This window comes from Meles meles, chromosome 10, assembly GCF_922984935.1.
Source record: "Meles meles chromosome 10, mMelMel3.1 paternal haplotype, whole genome shotgun sequence".
NCBI classification, from domain to species: Eukaryota; Metazoa; Chordata; class Mammalia; order Carnivora; family Mustelidae; genus Meles; species Meles meles.
In genome coordinates this window covers 107167220-107186638 of record NC_060075.1, presented here as the reverse complement: position 1 = coordinate 107186638, position 19419 = coordinate 107167220, and the positions used below count along the sequence as shown (strand labels likewise).

The following is a 19419-nucleotide window of genomic DNA, read 5'->3' as shown; positions in this document are numbered from 1 at the left end:
GCTAGGCATGGGCCAGTTTTATTCACCAATGACACTTCCTTTTTCTTGTTTTTCATGATGAGTTTGTGAAATTATGTGATCCTGAAGTCACATGTTATGTGAACACCTTGAATTTCTGTTAAATTCAAGGTAAACTTGAATTTAAACTTGGTAAACTTGCTGCTCCCTCTGCCTCCTCTCATCTCATCTGTCTGATGTACTCCCCCTGATAACCAAGACTCAAGTCCTCTGTGAGTCTGTGCAGAGTGAAACCTTCCCCGGACAACCACCCCCCGATCCCCCACCTCCCTCAAGCTGTGCTCTAGCAACCATTTGTATATGTGACAATAAACACCTTTTACATTGTCTCATATTGAGGGATTTATTCATTCACTTCACTCTTTTTATCCTCACTTCCACAATATAGAAAGTGGAATTCTTTTCAGAACAAACCTCTATATAATTTAAAACCCTTTTAACCTTCATTTCTCATTTTGTTTCTCAAGACATATATTGTCTCAAAGGGGTCCTATTAGTTTAGTCTCACAAATTGTTGGTGCATCAACCTTTACCTTCAGTTAACTGACATTTATTGAGCACTTACTGTTACAAATAACCGTTAGAGTTGCTCCTGTGGACATCCTGATGAAACCCTCACAGCAATCACAGGAGGTCAGTTGTCATACACAGTGTATAGCTATCGAAACTGCATTGCAGAGACTATGCATCCTGCCCAGGCTCCATTTAGTGGCTTAATCTAAAATTAATTCAAACCCAACCATTGGAGCAAGTCCTCAAGTGTTTTTTTTGTTTTTGTTTTTGTTTTTGTTTTTTGTTGTTTTGTTTTTTACCTTACATCCATTCTTACCTTGTTCAGAACTTTCTTTAGTAAGCCTAGACTTCAATACGATGAAAGAGTGGCTTTGGGGAGGGACGTTGAGAAAAATTTTAGAAATTTGGAGAAAAATTCACTGCATTATCTGCCTCGTGTGTATTTTTTCAAAAGTCACTACCACCAATGTCAAAAGGTTGAAAATCTTACACTTTTGAAAGAAGGGGACTAAGGCTCCCTCAGTGTTTTCTTTGCTATTATTGCCTTTATTTCTATTTACACCTTGCCTGGTATAATTTCTCACCATATATATATATGGATTATATATAATTTGTAGACATATAAGTATATATATGTATGTATGTGTGTGTGTGTATATTTTAACTAGTAACAACTTTAGTATTCTGACTCCTGGAAGATAGCTCTTAATTATCTGAGAGTCATGGAAAAGAGGGGATAACATTTAAATTACTAGTTGATTCAAATGTAGAATTTGAGGATGCCTGGGTGGTTCAGTTGGTTGAGCATCTGACTCTTGGATTCGGCTCTGGTCATGACCTCAGTGTTGTGAGATCAAGCCCCACGTTAGGCTCCATGCTCAGTGTGGAGTCTGCCTGTCCCTCACCCTTTGATTCTCCCAGCCTCTCTCTCTCCCTCTCTCTCATAAATAAGTTAAATCTTTAAAATAAAAAAAAAATGGGCGCCTGGGTGGCTCAGTGGGTTAAAGCCTCTGCCTTTGGCTCAGGTCATGGTCCCAGGGTCCTGGGATCGAGCCCCGCATCGGGCTCTCTGCTTGGCAGGGAGCCTGCTTCCTCCTCTCTCTCTGCCTGCCTCTCTGCCTAGTTGTGATTTCTCTCTGTCAAAGAAATAAAAAAAAAATCTAATTCCTTTTGGGGCGCCTGGGTGGCTCAGTGGATTAAGCCGCTGCCTTCGGCTCAGGTCATGATCTCGGGATCCTGGGATCGAGCCCCACATCGGGCTCTCTGCTCCACAGGGAGCCTGCTTCCTCCTCTCTCTCTGCCTGCCTCTCTGCCTACTTGTGATCTTCTCTCTGTCAAATAAATAAATAAAATCTTTAAAAAAAAAAAGTAGACTTTTTCTCACAGTTCTTCCACTAATTTTTTGTCAGAACTTCTAATTCACATCAAACAGAAACTTCAACTCCTTTTTTTTTTTAATCTTTTAATCTCAGAAGTTCTATGGATTCTTTAAGGAGACATAGACAGAATGGTAAAGAGGAAGAGAAGTTAAAAATCTCTAGGTTTTCCTCACACTGAATTACCTGTAGCTGAATAAGTACATCCCGTGTAACACCGGTCTTGTGTTGTGGAAGGGAGGCCCGTTTGCTGAACTGTGATAAATCAGCCTTTCCTTAGTCATTGTTGCTCATATTTGGTATTTGTTGCTTCATACTGAAGAGTAAAAGATGGGTCCTTTATTCACATAAGATTAAAAAAAACAAAAACAAAAACAAAGAGGCTCATAAAGTTTGCTAAGCGTTTTGAACAACTCAGCTCTAGTGGTGGAACAGGAATGTGTTTAAAAGGATTACAAGGAAGGAGAAGTGTTTCTCCGAAGGTCAAGCAGCAGCTTGAAGACTGAATGTTAGCTGGAGCTTCACAGCTTTCAGTGGTTCAATCTAGTTCATTTTCTGCCTTGCAGCTGTCAAATATGGGTGGAAGTTTTTAGAAAGGCAAGAGAGAATGGAGGGAAAGGGGTCTGCCCTCACCAGAGGAAAATGCTTTTTCAAAACGGTTTATAAACTTCTAAGAAAGCTGTTTCAGCCTACTAAAAGTGTAACAGACAAACAAAAAACAACTCTTCAGTTTGTTGAGAGCAGAGAACGTGTGAATTTGGGAAATCAGAAGGCTCTTAGAGACCTTAGTGTTATTGTAGACCTAGTATGTGAAAGTTAGAATAAGGTTGTAAGGGAAGGCTGTTCAAAGTAGCTACTGGGCATTCCAGGTGGTCAGCCAGACCAGAAAGAGGGCATCACCAGCATTGTCTTCATTTTACAGGAAAAAGCTTGGTTGCGTTTTGTTTAGAGCCATTGTTTTCAAATATGTTTCTCATCACTTGAACTCTTATCAACTGCATATCAATATATAAAACTGATAACAACAGAGCTGCTTTGGTTGAAGTGGGGGAGAGGCTCTGGACCCCTGCCTCCTAAGCATCACCTTTCCTCTTATAGCTGACCCTCAAGCATCAGATTTTCCCAGGACAGAGCTTGGAAACCATAATATCACGTTTGGAAATGAACCAGTGGTTCTCAAAGTGTGGCCCCAGACAAGCAGTATCAGGATCACCTGGGAACTTGTTAGATATGCAGGGTTAGTGTCAAAAATCCCTTGGGCGTGGCCCAGCAATCTGTGGTCTAACATGACCTGCAAGTGTGAGAACCATTGCTAGACCATTGGTTTGGACTTTTAGATTTCTCAGACCAGTTGTATAACTGGGTCCTCAAGAAACAGACAACAAGATGAGATTGAACTAGCAAGGATTTTAGTAGAGGAAACACCTGTGAGAGAAAAATGGAGAGGGAGCTGGGAAAGGGTGGGAGAGCTTTCCAAATTCAATGCAGGTCTACCCTGAATAAAGGAGACAAGGAAGGAAGATGGATGGAAGAATCTCAGAATAGAAATTCTAGTATCTGGTTATTTCCATTGTTTAATTTTTCTCTTGAAAATGTTTTATTTCCCTGAGTGTGTTTTGGAAAGGAGGAAGTGTATATTGAGTAAATCTGGCTTGTTTTCTGGTCGTTATGAATGATCTTTTGTAGAGATTCTGTATTTTGGTATACTCCTCTGAAGAGTCCTGGTTTTCTAAACAGACTCTAAATATTGCTGGACTCAAACTACAAAATCTCTTCCCTTTGAATCTCAATTCTTGGTTCAGTTCTTCTTAGTCTTAGCTGTCAGCGCTACAGGGACAGTCCAGGGTCATCATTGTTTGGGCAGAGTTTGTAGACTTCCCTTTCGGCCTCTCTCCTTTCTGGGATTCTCCCTTCTCTTTCCAGTGGCTGGAATTTCCTCGAGTTTGGACTTCTGGTTCTTCATGCCAGTAAGCCTATAAGATTTCAATTAGCAATAATCGCACCTCGGATAAACCTCATTGGCTACGATACTGCCACTGCGCAAAGCTGCCTATAAGATTTCTAGAGGAGTTTTATGCTTCTCTCACAGATCCAACCATTTTGTGTTTATTTGTTTTTGGTTTTTGCTTTGAATATTTAGTTTTGTTGTGGTTTCTTATCTCCAGATTGATGATTGGTATTTATATATTTTAAAAAATAAATTATGCCTTTCTCATTACCTATCTCTTGAACTTTTCAGTGCTTTGTCCTCAAATTTCTCATTTTTGATATTAATATTAGTTCTTCTACCTCCTTTTATTTGCATTTGCCTATCTTTTCATTTATTTGTTTATATTAAATTTTTATTATTTGGTTTTAATTTTTAAAAATCTAGCTTGCCACTCTATCTTTTATGAGAATATGCCCATTCACATTTATTTTACCACTGATATACTTAGTGGCTTTCCCCCCATTTTTGTTTTACATTCAGTATTTATTTCCTTTTTTGAAAAATTTATACCTATTTTCTGATGCTGTAATTTATTAACCTTATTCCCTTTTCTAAATTAGTTTTCTATTCCACTAGTGGTTGTCTTCACTGTCTAGTACTCGAAGTATCATAAATATTTTTAAATTATCACAAGGAATCAAGATACCAGAGTTTTCCTTAGCAACCTACAGAAAATTTCTACTGTCTATTCCTCTCTCCCCATATTTTTAGCAAACTTCTAGGTTGTACTGAGATAATGCAATGTTTTAAGTTGTGGGGTTTATTAAATTTTCTCTCATGGTATATCTCTTTTCATCTCAGGAGTCCTTATTTAGCGCCCAATTACTGCATTTGTAGACAGTCTGACCTAGGTTTAATTATATGCAGATAGCATACGTGTGTATTTCTCATTAATGTTTCCTCCTTTCTTAATCTTTTCTTGAGGCTTCTGTTCATATTTGTTGTTTCAATAGATTTTTTTTAGTGTTTTTTTTTTTATAGTTGGACATATGGTTTGTTTGTTACCTAAATATTTGCATATCTCAAGATACAAGGATTTTTTCAGGCCTAATAATGAGTGCAGGTTCTTTGAGTTGCAACTCACTCAGTGGACTCTTTCAAGTCTTTCTTCCCCTTGGAAGTTTTTTTTTTGTTTTTTTTTTTTTTTAATTCATTTGCTACTTCTTTTTCCTCTGTTAGTTCCTCTTTTCTACCTCCCAGGGTTCCCACTGTTTGGATGTTAAGGGCTCCTGGATTTATCCATAGTTGATTTTTCTTTTTCTCATGATTTCCATCTTTTGGCATATTTTCTCTTTGATTTTCTAGGCTAATTAATTTGACTCTTGACAGAGACCAACTTCTATTTCAGTTTTTATAACAAATTTTTTAGTTTAAAAATTTTGGTGGTTTTTGGTTGTATTTTTAAATCCTCTGGTTAGGGTTCCACAAGCAGTTGTGATCTTGGGGAATCGTAGTGGGCAGGTTGTCTCTGATCTCAATGAAGTAACAAGCAGATGGTGAGCTTTGTGTCCAAACACCAGAAATCCTTTCTGTTCTTTGGTTTCCATACCATCTGTCAGCCTCAATGGAGAACGTGCACCCTACCTGTTCAGTATTACTCACTATCTTGGGTTCCAAGGACACCAGTAGGCCCAGCTTTTCAGAACCAAGTCCAGAGACTCTCCTTGCTTGGTCACCAGGGAAGCAAGAAGGTCCACAGGAGAGCAGTCCCTTTCATGTATCTCTAATATGACATCCCTTAGGTCCTGTTTGACTGCCTGCTGGCTTCGCCACCTGCTTGGCTCAAGACAGATGCTTGGATTGGAGTGGATTTGGGGAATGGAGGGAAGAAAAGTGGACTAAGCCCCTCCATTTCCAGTACAAAGGCAGTCTTGATGACAAGGCAGAGCATTTGTCACTTTTTAATTCTTTGAGAAGAAGATAACAAGTATGTATTTTTTGATTGTGAGTAGTTTGGTATTTTATTAATAAGGTACTTTATTCTGAGGAGTTTCACAGTCGTTTGAGCCTTTTGTTGACTTTTTTTTTTTTGCTTCTGATTGTTTAAAAACCATAAACATGTGTTTTATTTCTTGAGCACAATATGGCTTTCTACCAGCTTATGTGTTCATAAAATTTGAAGAGACTAATATTTTTCCCAACTAGAGGCACTATGAAAATATATCTGGGTGGGATCCATCCTTCTTTCTTTCCTTCCTTCCTTCCTTTTCTAACCAGTGTCTACTTCTCTAACCTTATCTCTATTGTAGACACAGTTTTCTTTTGCTCTAACATAGTGGCTCTCAAATTTTAGCCTGCATCAAAATCATGGGGCGGGTCTCTTAAAACACAGATTGTCCCCCCACCAGCATTTCTGATTCCCTAGGACCAGTCTTTGAGAACCACTTCTCTAACTAGTTTTCCAAGGATGGCTCCAGTTTTTAGCACTGAAGGCCAATGTCCCTGGAAACCCCCCAGTCCTGGCCAAACCAGGATGACTGGTCGCCTTACATGGAACACAGTTGTCTATTGCTGTGTTCTACAGAGTAACACCGATTCTTGGCCCTCACTGCTCCACAGTCTGCTGTATTTATTGGGTTTAGGGTGTGCTAATGGCATCTTTATGTTTAAGGTCCTCTAGATGATTCTAATCAAATGTTTATTAGTCATTGCTGTCGTTACAAGCCTCACTCCCATATGAAGACTTTTGTACTAAGCAGTTTCTTGGCTGGAATGTTCTTTCTCTTGAGTGGTTCTCATTCCTGGCTGTCCATTAGAATTGGCTTGGTAACGTTTAAATACACCAGTGCCCAGGCCCCACCACCTAATCCTGGTGAAATCAGAGTCTCTGATTCCTTAACTCCCCCAGTGGTCCCCATGGGCAACCACAGAGGACAGGTATTGTGATCTAATGGCTGGCTCCAGTCATTTAGTGAGGAAGACCCCTCCTAGTGTCTCAATTCAAATTAGTTCCTCAACCCCTCACCAGGATACTTCCCAATAGCACTTACCATTTTCTCATATTTTCTTCTTTATTTAATTCTCCATTTATTTGTTTCCTGCCTCCTCCCCCCACATAGAATGCAAGCTCCATGAAAGCAAGGGTTTTGTCTTGTTGGTCGCTATAGCCCCAGATCTCAGAACAGTATCTAGAACATATAAGCACTTAATAAATATTAATTCATGCCAGCAATGTGCTAAGCACTATGTTAGGCCCTAGGGACAGTGCAGTACTAACAATAGATGAAAAAAGTAGTGCTTTCTGCCTTCATAGAACTCACAGTCGAGTGGATTACTGGGGTTTTGTTTTGTTCTGTTTTTACATTTTACATTATTCTATTAGAATCTCAGAAAAGTAAATGATAAAATAAAAGGAAACATTTCACCACTTAAAGACTGTTACTAGCATTCCATCTTTTCATTGTAACTATCAGCAACACATTTGCACCATTAAATAGGCTCCATGATTTATAGAAACTGAAATGACGTTTCAACCCTACCTTCTAACAACCTGAGCCATGGTTGGGGGCTCTGATTTCTTCTGTCTTCCCTTGCATCTTAGTGCTCTTGAGGAGCTGTGAGACGCTTCTCCCACACAGTGGGTCTTCGATGGGATCCTCCCGGTGGTCTGAGACCAGAGCTGAGCTGTCCTGCTGTGGTTGGGCTGCAGGAAGTACTCTGTAGCCCTTCAGTTCAGCTGGACAGACACATGAGAGGGCCCAAGAACACACACAGAGAAAACACATAAACAAGTGCATGCTCATCCATTTTTATGGAAACAGACATAAATGGTGTGGGTGTGCTTTAGCACACGGCGCGTCTAGATTCTAGAGCGTTTAATCAGGAGACAGTGACTAAATCTTGACAGGAGAAGTTTCAGGGAAGGGAGAGCTCATTCAGGGAGGTCAGAACTGAGTGGAGCACTCAGGCCAAGTGAACACATGTGCCAAGTTTAGGAGACTGTAGCTAATGTACCTTGGGTGAGGCCCAAGTGAGTAGTCCCTTTACTGATCTTTGGGGGGGTCCTGCCTGCCCTGGAGCAGGATAGTTCAGGGATGTGGTAGACTTGGAATTTCTTCATGCTGCCTTCCTTCTGAGAGAATTCACCTATCTGGTCAGATTTATTATATATAAAAGGGATACTTGGAAAGCAGTTTATTCATCCATTTGAAACAATCCTCATAGCCAGTCTAGACACTATAAGGAAACAAACATCAACTTTGACTAGCTTTATCTAGATTTATTATGTCTTTAATTATGAGGCCATTAAAAAGCTTAATCTAAAGCTTTGTGTTTGCAATGCAGACTTCAGACAGAAATCCATTGGTTGATTGATGCATGAGGGGGAACAAGAAATATTTTCCCATACACAGTTTTTTACAGTATTTACTCTGTCTACATATTATATATATTCTATCATACTATATGATGTATATAGTATTTATATGTCTCTCTTTCTATCTAAATGAATTGACAAACTATTGGTTTCCCAAAAGCTAGTGAATATTTTACGTAAGAAAATGTGCCCTATAAGCATTAAAAATATTTATGTTTTTAGTGAAGAAGGTTTTTTTTTTAATATTTTATTTATTTGACAGAGAGAGAGGTCACAAGTAGGCAGAGAGGCAGGCGGAGAGAGAGGGAGAAACAGGCTCCCCACTGAGCAGAGAGCCCGATGCGGGGCTGGATCCCATGACCCTGAGATCATGACCCGAGCCGAAGGCAGAGGCTTAACCCACTGAGCCACCCAGGCGCCCCGAAGGTTTTTTTTTTAAAGTGCTAGAAGACTTGTAGCTTGTGGAGGCATAACCTCTGCCTAGTCATATTGTCTTTTAAATTGCTTTGTGGGCCAATACCCAAGCCACTCTGTCCAAGGCAGGGTGTGGAGCCCTGCCCTGTACTTTGTTTAGGGTTAAGTAAGCACAGCAGTCCCCCAATGGCTCCACAAAGCAAAGGTATTCAAATGCAATGGGTCAAGAGGAAGGCATGTGACATTTCTTGATTAATTTTTGATCGTACATTTGTGTGAAAATATATTTGTACAGCAAAGGAGAGTACAAGCATTTTATGACACTGTATTGTGTTTCTTTAGACAACTTCCTTAAAAAAAAACCTGTTGTCTGTTTTAATACTTATTCAATTATTAATTCAACACATTATTTCTTAAGTATGTATCATGTACCCAGCTACTGTGGCGGCCCTGGGTATACAACGGTTAACATTTTTAGAAATTTGCAATCAAGTGGAGGAGGCCGGGCATTAAAAACTCTATTATGACAGGTGTGGTCTTACTTAAATGAAAATGGGCTATGAGAAACTGATGTGGGGAATACAACTTATATGGGAGTTGGGGCAGCTCCGTGACATTTAAGCTTAGGAGGAGTTAGCCAGCTGACGAGTACTTCACATTTCAGGGTTTCCATAAAATCTTCAACATGACATATTTTGTTTTCCTTTCTAAACTAAAGGAAGAAGAGGGACAGTAACTTATTTTAGTTTTTATTGCATTTTTGGAGAAAGATATGGAAATTAATTTTCCCCCTTAAATATCGTAATCGTGGAGGAAGCCTAAAAAAGATTGCTTTATTTTTGTTTCAAAGTTGTGATTTTTATCCCACACATTTAATACCCTACCCCCCCAAAGATGTGTGTGTATGTGTGTGTATAATCTTTTTCCTGATACATATCAAGTAAAAGACTGTACTTGCACAGGAAATAAGAAATTGGAACACCCACGGGCTAGAATATTTGAATAATTCCTGCAAGATGTAGTACAAATAGGGTCTAATTTAGGGAGGTTCTGCTCAGCCTGCCATTTATAGCTTGGGAAGGAAAAGGCCACCTCAAAATGAGTGGAGAGAGTCTCAAAGAGTCGCAAATCACCTCGTGTTTGTAAAGACTCGTCCATGAAACTAAAGATAGGAAACTGATGGGCACAAAAGTAAATGTTCCTCCTCCCACAGGAATAATCTGGGGAAACAGAACTTCAGGAAACATAATCTTCCTTCATTATACTTCTGTACTGGGAGTCTGAAACAGGGACATGCACGCTCTCTAGAAGATCCCATTATAAAGTCCAAACCTGGATGGACATATACCAAGTCTTACAAGGTTGGAGGGAAAAGCTACTGGGAGAGATTGCTTCCAGAAGCAATGACCAAACATAAAAAATCCTCATTTTCTTCACATGGAAAACAGGGTCATTATAGACTATAAAGCTACACCTGTATTTGGGTTTGAAGGTAGAGTCATCCCCTTCAAAATGTCCTCGCTGGAAGGATTATGAAATGCACACTTCACTGCTGTAATCAATACGTTGCTTCCTAATGAAGATATATTGACAAATTGTGTGATGGTCTTGGTATCTCTCAACAATGATACATTTTTAAAGTTTTTTAAAAATGGTGTTCTTTTTAGTTTTTATTTAAATGCCAGTTAGTCAACATACAGTGTACTGTTAGTTTTAGGTGTAGAATTTAGTGATTCAGCACTTCCCTAGATACCTGGTGCTCATCACAACCCGCGCCCTCCTTCATCCCCGTCACCTTTTTAACCCTTTCCCCCACCCACCTGCCCTCTGGTGACTGTCAGTCTGTTCTCTATAGTTAAGAGTCTGTTTCTTGGTTTGCCACTCTTTTTTTTTCCCCATGCTCATTTGTTTTGTTTCTTAAATTCCACACATGAGTGAAATCATATGGCATTTGTCTTTCTCTGACGGACTTATTTTGCTTAGCATGACACTGTCTAGCTCTACCCACGTCATTGCAAATGGCAAGGTTTCATTCCTTTTTATGGCCGAGTACTATTCCAACAATGACGCATTTGAATTCCATTATTGTGTTTCACAACCAGAACTAAAGTTTAGTCACTATTTGCCGCTAAAGAATTCTAATCAAGGTATAGGGTCTAAAGTTTGTTTTTCATTCCTGAAAGTGCTGTAAACTTTATTCATCATTTGGTATTTGATAGTGCTTTTTTGGTGGACATTAATTTTTGATCTACCCTGAAGATACACTATGGTTCAAACTTTGAAGTATAATTTGTTTACAAAAGACTTTTACTGAAGACCTGCCCCTCTTCTGACAATTCCTGCTGCAAACAGAAAATTAGTTTGCTGTGTGAGAGTAAGTGCTCCAGAGTCAGATGACCCCAGCTTTCTCCAGCCACTTTGCCTTAATTTGTTATCTATACATCCGGGAAACTAAGAGTCGCTCTTGTGTTGAGTGAACCCTCAGCTCGGTGCCTGTCACAGAGCCCAGGCTCAGTATATATTAGCTCTGTATCCTAAAATGTTAGGAAAACAATGGTCTACTAATATCAATATTGGCATTTTTAATAATAATAATAATAATAATGCTGATATTATTGGTATTTCCTAGATATTGTCTTTTTTTGTTTGTTTGTTTTTTTTACAAAGAACCTTAGGTTAGCTCTATATTACATTGAGGTACAACTTCCTTAAAAATTAAAACAACTCAAGAACAAAAAATGGACTCACTATGCAAATACAGTTTTGTGGAATACAAAAATTGGCAGCTCAGTAACTTGCTTTACAACATAGTACCCTTAAATAACAATTAGCTGGTTATCTGAAGCTTTTGAAAACCATAAATTCATTGAATGGCCAGCTATGTCAGTAAGGGTAGATGTGTTTTAAAAAACTTAAAACTCAGTAAAGCTCAAAGGTGAAAAAAAATAGCCCTTGAATTCCTATAAGACAATATAAAAGTCTGAACCTTAATGGTTAAGTTAAAGTGAAAGAGTTTTTTTTTTTTTTTTTTTTTGAATGTAGAAGGAGATAGATTTTTTTGTGCTCTATGCAAAAAACTCTGTTGTCCCACATGGAGAATCGATCGTTCCTTGGTTCTTCTAATAAGCTCATTTTAGCATGTTTCTCTTGAAGAGATCATTAAAGGTCAAATATTCTTGCCATGGTTAATTCAAAGTAAATTTTCCAAAACAGATCTTCCTCATCAGAATTGTCTGATGATCTTTAGTGACACCGAGTCAGTGTTTTCACCTTCATATCCAGACAGTTCAGCTGAAAGTCAATTCTTCAACATACCAAAAAAAAAAAAAAAAAAAAAAAAACCAAAACAAAAGACAAAAAAAAAAAAACCAACAAACCTGTTTCCAAATTAAACCAGTGGCTCTTTTTGTATCCGCAGCATGCCTTAATTTTTACCACATATGCGTAAATTGGCAAGTACCTTACGGACTATAATAATCCTGATGGCTTAGAATCAGGGTTTTACCATCATCAAACAAGTCCGGAGCCCATCTTCCCGGACTCCCTGCGTAAAGATAGAGCTCCCTCCCGCCGTGCACCTGGTCAAGTTGTGCAATGGTGACCAATAAGCAGCTGCTAACAATGAGGGTATTGTGCTTATGTAACAGAGCTCAGGATCTGATGTTTAGTCTCTTGATAAATGGTGAAACGCTAGGGAATTCTCTCTTGCCAGGATGCCGGCTTCATGGAAAATACCGGGTCTATGTTGCGGCGTATCCTTAAATCTACTCTGTGTGAGTTGGTGGACTCGGATTCTAGAAGACCACAGTAGCCTCCCCACTTGGTCTTGAGGGGGTTAAGGATCTCTCCGCCAAGAAATGGCCATACAATGTGGTAGCGAATGTAATTTTAGGAACTGTTTCCTGTATACTTGTTTTACCATGTTAACAAAAGTCTGTATTATGTTTCTTCCCATTGATGTGGGTGTGTCCTTGTGTGTGTATTCAAGAGAAGCTTCCGTTTGTTGAGTGATCTTCATGCAAACATCTTGGAGTGCTTTACAAAAGAATTTTAAAAATTAAACCAAACAGGATATGAAACTGTGCTGCCAAACAAGTAAGTCTTTAGGCATGATTTAAATTTAGTTAATGACATAAAGAGCTAAATCTGTGAAAGGAAGCAAGTTCCTTGGATCAGAGAGAAAGAAGCAGAAAACAGATACTCGTATTTGTGTAAGTCTTCATTTGAGTAGCTCCAAAAATGTTCTTTCAGAAGTGCAGTTGGAAAACCCCAGGCTAAGTGAGTTCCAAGGCACAGTATTTTAGGGAAGAAGACCAAATAATAGCTCCCGTGTGCATGGCGATATGCAGATTATAAAGTTTTCCCAGCCATTATCCCCCTGGATTGTCATAACACCCCACCAAAGCAGTTAAGGAACGTGCTGTCCCATTTTACAGATGAGTATACTGATGACAAGACAAATGGAGGGTTCCACTAAGGTCACCCCGCTGGAAGGGGAGAGAGCTGGGATTCTGATGTGGCTCTTGATCTAAATCTGGTGTGCCCTTTATAGGTCCCCGAGTTTTTGGCACGTTATTTATGCTGGACACTTTTCTCCTGCTGTTCTAGTCCTCTGAACCTGACGTTATATTCTGGCTTCCCAGGATAACCTGGCATTCTTCACGCTCTCGAGAGGAACTTCTGACATTGCTGTGTAAGTGGGAAACTAGAGAGCCAGGGTCTTCTACTGCAAGGGCATTGCCAATGGTCATGCCATGGATTAATCCTTTCATGACATTCAAACTGACCTCGATGGTTTGCCTTTTATTTATTTCTTTTTATGATTTCCTTTTTTTTAATTTTAATTTTATTTTTTCAGTGTTTGCCTTTTAAAAGTCAGCCCCCAGGGGGTCCCAGATTGCTGCCCAAGGAGACGTGATTAGAAGGATAGGGGCACCGGTTTCCACTGTTGTAGGTAGCTTCTTGTGGTAAGAGATTGTCGTGGGCATAGTGGGGAATTCTTAATGAGCTTCCTGCTCATCACAGACTTGGGCCAAGTGTGGTTATTCTAGAAACTCTGAAGATTATAGGAGCCTTGTGGTTTCAGACAGTAAGTCTTGGCCTTGTGCCCGAGGAGTGGGTGATGTCGTATCTGGATTGGGTCTTGAGACTTACAGTCTCTCTTTAAGGCAGATCCCTCAGAAGGGACGGGGCTACTGCTGGCAAGCTTCATTGTTGTTGTGTTGCCTTTTCCTCCAAACACATTTGATTCTCATCCAAGGTCTGGACTTTAGAAAGTTTACATTTTCATTGATACTCAGTTCACTGCAGACAAGCTGGGGAAAACACTGTTTTGTGACTCGAGATCTTTTGGCAAAACACATGTGGTGGAACCAACAAGCAGCGGAAGCTATCTATGTCTCTGGGGCCAGCTTCTCGAGCAAGTCACTCGAGCCAAATAAGACCCCAAGAAGGCCACGTAAAAAATGCAGGGATACCATTGGGACAGTGAGGGCCTCGAAGGAAGCCAATAAACTTAAGGATGTTACTTCTTACCTTACATTTCAATAGAGTTTGTTTTTTTTTTAAACTTTTACCTTTATGCTTCAAAAAATATTAATAACAAAGGCTTCAGCTGTCTTGCCACTAGCCAGTAAGCATAGCATATCCAAAAGATTTGTATGACTTCCATATGTCATTTGAGCATCTGAGACAGGAGACAAACCATCTCATCTGGAACTCTCAGGGATAAAAGGTAGCTGGGACAGCATTTCCAAACTGGCTGCATTCCCCAGCCTGGCCTCCTGCATGGGCACCCAATCTCTCCTCCTTTAATCTCTCAGGCGATGAATTATTTCTGGCTGGACCGTGCTAATCTTTGGACACCACCTTCCTGCTGTGTTTATCTCAGTATCACTTTGATTGCCTGTTCTCTTGTCATCTATTCGTTTTTTTTCAACTTGACCTGACTTTGCTTCTTAGCCCGTACCTCTGGACTTGCTCTATGCACACACCTTTGCCAATCTGCCCTGAGTTTGATCTCTGAGCATCTGGTTTTTGGCTGCTCTTTCTGTGGCTGTCCCTCACACACCATCCTCTGTCATGTGACTATATTTATTCTCGTTACGGATTTTTGGATTCCCCCATGTCTCAGTGTGTTAGTTATGACCCGATCATGGGATGTAGCACAGTGCCCGATGCTCTGGAGGGAATATAGAAAAGTATAACACAGGGTTCTACCTACTTGTACATACCTTGGAATACTCTTTTTCATTTTTGTCATACATCTTCAATGGCCCACTCCTTTGCCAGCCAGACCTTGGTAATCATTTCTTCTTTTAAATTCCTTTAGCTTTTATCTTCCAGGTGGCTCAGCATCACCTAAAAGATGCTGTATCATTGTTTGCTGCTGGTGGTTGCTGAAGGCTGGGCTGGCCATGGCCGTTTCTTAAAATAAGACAACAGGGAACTTAGCTGCATCAATTGACTCTTCTTTTCCAGAACGATTTCTCTGCAGCAGGCGATGCTATTTGATAGTGTTTTACCCACAGTAGACCTGAAGCAGGATTGCAGTCTGGCCTCTCAGACCTCACTGCTGGTTTCCCAACTTAGTTTATGTGATATTCTAAATCCTTTGTTATGATTTCCACGGCTGTCACGGCATCTTTACCAGAAGTAGATTTCATCTCAAGAAACCACTTTCTTTGTTGCTGCGTCAGAAGCAACTCCTCCTTCCTTAAAGTTCTATCATGACATTGCAGCAATGCAGTCCCATCTCCAGGCTCCACGCTTAATCCCAGTTCTGCAGTTTCTCCCCCACTGGCGCTTACTTCCTCCCCCAGAGTCTTCAGCTCCTCAAAGTCATCCATGAGGACTGGAATTAGCTTCTTCCAAACTCCTGTTATTGTGGATACTTTGACCTCGTCCCCCAAAACACATGTTTTCTTAATGGTGTGTAGAAAGTGAATCTTTTCCAGAAAGTCTTCAGTGTATTTGGTCCAGATTGATCAGAGGAATCGCTATGGTAGCTTTAGCCTTATGAAGTGTATTTTTAATGATAAGATTTAATGTATTTTAAATGATAAGATTTGAAAGTCAAAATTACTTCTTCGTTTTTGGGCTGCAGAGTGGATGTTCTATATTAATTCCACTGTCTATCTTTATCAGGGCCCTCAGGTGACCAGGTGTTTTGTTAATGATCTATACTATTTAGAAAGGATTTCTTTTCCTTTATTTATTTATTATTATTATTATTATTATTTTTTTTTTTTTACTTTGAGTAGTGGGTCTCAGCAGTGGGCTTGAAATATTTAGTTAACCATGTTGTAAACAGATGTGCTGCTATCCAGGCTTTGTTGTTCCATTTATAGAGCACAGGTAGCGTAGATTGAGTATAATTCTTAAGGTCCCTAGGATTTTCAGGATAATAAGTGAGCACTGGCTTCCACTTAAAGTCGGCAGCTGCATTAGTCCCTTAAGAGCCAGCCTGTCCTTTGCAACTTTGAAGCCAGGCATGGATTTCTCTCCAGCTATGGGAGTCATACATGGCATCTTCTTCCAGTAGATGGCTGCTTTGTCTACACTGAGAATCTGTTGTTTAGTGCAGCCACCATCACTCAGTATCTCAGCTGGATCTTCTGGAGAACCTGCTGCATCTTCTCCATCAGTACTTGCTGCTTACCTTGCACTTTTATGTTATGGAAGATGGCTTCTTTCCTTAAACCACATGAACCCAGCTCCTCTAGCTTCAAACCTTTCTTCTGCAGCTTTCCTCCTCTCTCAGCCTTCACAGAGTTGAAGAGAGAGTCGGGGCTTTGCTCTGGATTAGGCTTTGGCTTAAGGGAATGTTGTGGCTGGTTTGATCTTCTATCCAGACCACTAGAACTTTCTCTATATCAGCAATAAGACTGTTCTGCTTTCTCATCATTCATGTGTTCACTGGAGTAGCATTTTTAATTTCCTTCAAGAACTTTTCCTTTGTATCTATAACTTGGCTAACTTTTTGGCACAAAAGGGCTAGTTTTTGGCCTGTCTTGGCTTTTGACATGACTTCCTCACTACGCTTAATCATTTTTAGCTTTTGATTTAAAGTGAGAGGGCTGCAACTCTTCCCTTGAACCCTTAGAGGCCATTGTAGGGTTTTTAATTGGGTTAATTTCAATATTTTTGTGTCACAGGAAATAGGTTAAAAGCCGGGGGGGGGGGAGGAGGATGCAGGAATGGCTGGTCGGTAAAGCAGTCAGAACACACACATTTATTATTAAGTTCATGATGCCTCAAAACAATGATGATAGGAACATCAAAGATTGCTGATCACAGATCACCATAACAAGTACAATAATAATGAAAAAGTTTGAAATATTGCAAGAATTACTGAAGTGAGACAGAGACACCAAGTGAGTAAATGCTGTTGGGAAAATGGCACTGATAGTCTTGCTCAGTACAGGTTGCCACAAACTTTCAATTTATGAACGACACAGCATCTACAAAGCACAAAGAAGTAAAGTGAAATAAAATGAGGCGTGCCTGAGTCTTCGTTGTCCAATATGGCAGCCACTAGCCACATTTTCAAGTTATGCACTTGAAACGTGATGACTGTGCCTGATTTTTTAAGCTGCAATTCATTTAAAATTGAAAAGCCACATGTGGGTAGTTGCGGCCAGATTGGATAATGTGCACTGTGGGAATGTGGAGGATGGAAAGTTAAATGGGGACTATGGTTTGGGATGTGTGTGGCCTTCCTCATAAGGGAAGATGAACTTGGGCCTTGAGGATGGGAAGCAGAGAGAAGGAGTGATGTATTTTAAGTGAAAGGATATAGTGGAAACTCTGAGGTGATTGAAGATGTTATGTTTGGGATCAGTTTGAAGACTAGAAGTAAGGCAGAGTTTGAGAATTAGAGATAACAGTAATAATAATGGCAGCTATTAATTGATACTACAAGTCACATACTAATTTAATCTTGACAGTAGTATTATGACTCAGAAAATACAAGCAATTTGCCTAAGAGAACATATTAATAGATGGCAGACCTTCGATTTGATCTGTCTCGCTCAAAATCCTAGGCTCTTAACTACCATCCTATAATGTCTCATGCTTTGACATGTTAAGAAAGACTGACAAGTAGAAAATAGCCCAAATGTCCTTCATCGGGTAAATAGATCAGTGAATAGTGTGATGTACCCAACCAACGGAATATTCCTTAGCAATATAAACAGTTGCAGAATTACAGATAAATGTAACAATATGGATGAGTCTCTAATGCATTATGCTCAATGGAAGAAGCCAGATAAAAAGACTACGTACTGTATGATTCAGTTCATGTAACATTGTAGAAAAGGTAAAATTGCTGGCGCAGGAAACAAATCAGTGACTGCCATCAGCTAGGATGAAGCGCAGGAGTTGACTATAGAAAAATGAGAAATTTGGGGGCATGATGAAATATTCTACATTTTGATTGTTAGAGATGGTTACCTGACCCTGCATTTGTCAAACTCACAGAAACCCGAACCAGAAAGGGTGAATTTCACTGTATGTGAATTGTACTTCAGAAAGCTTGACTGAAAAAGAAAGAAAGACTTACAAATAGATCCAAGTTTATTTTCACAAAGGCAGGTGGGAATGGGAATGTGGTTGGTTACTCTTAACTCAGCTATTTTGAAAAATAAATAATTCTAATTTTTTGTGTCTAAATATATCTTCATATTTATTATATGTGTATGTGTGTGTATGTGTGTCTACTCATACAAAAAGCAGAAAAGTGGTGTAGGAATTTATGACTCTTAAAAGAGGTGTATGTGTGTGTGTGTGTATGTGTGTGTGTCTAAAGCTGTTAAATTTATATTTAACATGAATTGACACAGTAAACGTTTATTCAGCTTGGTGTTTATTTGCCATTGGCATGGGAAAGAGGCTGGGGTTGGAAGAGAAAAATATATTTTAATTAAACTTGAATGGTAAGATGTCATATGATTTATTCCATTTTCTTTTTATTTTGTTTAAGTGAAGAATAACTACCACATGAGGTCATGAGCCCCTTTGAAAGCTTGCTTTAAAATTTCCCACCCAATACATAATGAAATTCTTGTTTTTACAACAAGCCACTTATATGAGACAATAGTATAATGGATATCTTTTTGTAGATACTGATTTCCTCTTTTTATATTTCCAAGAAAGCTGTCAAGCAGAATTGATTATCTAAAAGGCTTACATGACTTTGTCTTCATTCATGTCGCTGTGTGATCATAAAACCATGGACATGTTAAATATTTAGGTAGAGGGGATGTCAAAGTATTATACGGCGCGATCTGTTGTCTGTGAGCAGATAAGGGGTTATCTCTGTTTTACAACTGAAGAAATCACTTTGTAATGGACATAAAGAATAGTTTAATAAGTTTCCCATGATCACACTTCTAATGGGTAGGGTTTTATGCTTAAAAAGTGATTAATCTTAATAAAGAACTGTAAGCAAGATTAATTAATGATTATGATTTAAGCATTTTTCTTGGTTTTCTGCTTTAAGCATTCCTCCAGATTCAGGCCTTATTAACATCATATATAATAATCCTTCAATAATCCTGGTTAATCTTACAATAGTCTTCTTAGGGAAAGTATAAATTACAGGATATGGGTTTTTTTTTTTTTAATAATTCCATTTACTCATGTGGAATTTGAGGTGATGAATATGAAAACACTTTGTTGGCTACAAAGCCCTGAACGAATGTTATTTTTTTTCCTTTGATTTTTATCTTTCAGTCATGTATTTGTTTTTCTTAGAATTCTGAGTGGTATAATGCATACATTTTGCAGAGAAA

General features: G+C 39.2%; 1 protein-coding gene and 1 pseudogene across 5 annotated transcripts in view; one reads left to right on the top strand and one right to left on the bottom strand.

Moving 5' to 3' along the window:
* Positions 1–19419, top strand: part of SUGCT (succinyl-CoA:glutarate-CoA transferase) — a 793120-nt gene that overhangs the window by 503954 nt on the left and 269747 nt on the right. The gene's annotated exons all lie outside the window — the stretch shown is intronic.
* Positions 3825–3955, bottom strand: LOC123952343 (annotated as a pseudogene).